Genomic DNA, 1,188 nt, shown 5'->3' with positions numbered 1-1,188 from the left:
CCAGCAGGCTGCGGTGGCCAGGAGCGGCCACTGCACTCCAGTCTGGGCGACAGAGTGAGACTCCAACTCAAAAAACAAAAAATAAAAATAAAATAAAAACATGACTGCTAGAAAATTCAAATGACAACCATTTATCATTTTGCATGGCACTGATTGATATGCATGCAATAAATGTTATTTAAATACAGAACAAGGCCTCTTTTTTGTGGCCCTGGGAGGCCATCAGCTGCTTCAAGATGAAACTGAATATCTCCTTCCCAGCCACTGTCTGTGAGAAGCTCATCGAAGTGGACGATGGACACCAGCCTCGTACTGTCTAGGAGAAGCGTGTGGCCACAGAAGTTGCTGCTGACGCTCTGGGTGAAGAATGGAAGGGTCTCGTGGTCCACATCAGTGGCGGGAGAGATGCACAAGGTTTCCCCATGAAGCAGGGTGTCGACCCAATGCCGCTGAGTAAGAGGGGCCATTCCTGACACTGACCAAGAAGTGGAGAAAGAAAGCACAGATCTGCTCAGGGTTGCATTGTGGGTGCGGATCTGAGCTTCTCAACTTGGTTATTGTAAAAAAACAAAACAAAACAAAGGAGAGAAGGATATTCATGGGCTGACCAATGGTGCCTTGTCACCTGGGGCCCAAAAGGCCTAGCAGAATCCGCACTCTTCAGTCTTTCTGAAGAAGATTACGTCCACCAACATGTTATATGAAAGCCCTTAAACAGAGAAGGTAAGAACTCAGGACCAAAGCACCCAGGATTCAGCGTCTGGTTACTCCACGTGTCCCGCAACACAAATGCCGGTGGTGTATTGCTCCGAAGAAACAACGGACTAAGAAAACTAAGGAAGAAGCCGCAGGTGATGCTAAACTTTGGGCCAAGAGAAGGAAGGAGGCCAGAGAAAAACGCCAGGAACAGATTGCCAAGAGATGCAGACTGTCCTGTCTGTGAACTTCTACTTCCAAGTCTGAGTCTAGTCAAAAATAAGATTTTTGGCCGGATGCGGTGGCTCACGCCTATAATCCCAGCACTTTGGGAGGTCGAGGTGAGTGGATTGCCTGAGCCCATGGGTTCGAGACCAGCCTGGGCAACTTGGCAAGACATCATCTCTACATTCAATCAAAAAATTAGCCAGGCTTGGTGGTGCGTGCCTGTAATTCCAGCTACCTGGAAGGCTGAGGCGGAAGGATTGCCTG

The 1,188-nt window shown here is 48.7% G+C and overlaps 1 pseudogene; it reads left to right on the top strand.

The window, feature by feature from the left end:
- The first annotated feature begins 236 nt into the window (after positions 1 to 236).
- On the top strand, positions 237 to 979 carry LOC110594616 (annotated as a pseudogene).
- Positions 980 to 1,188: the final 209 nt, after the last annotated feature.

The sequence above is a fragment of the Carlito syrichta genome, unplaced genomic scaffold (assembly GCF_000164805.1).
Source record: "Carlito syrichta isolate Samal-C Ts95f unplaced genomic scaffold, Tarsius_syrichta-2.0.1 Scaffold316489, whole genome shotgun sequence".
In the NCBI taxonomy this organism is placed as follows: Eukaryota; Metazoa; Chordata; class Mammalia; order Primates; family Tarsiidae; genus Carlito; species Carlito syrichta.
Note: the sequence above shows the minus strand (reverse complement) of the source record. Positions and strands in the feature narration are given on the sequence as shown.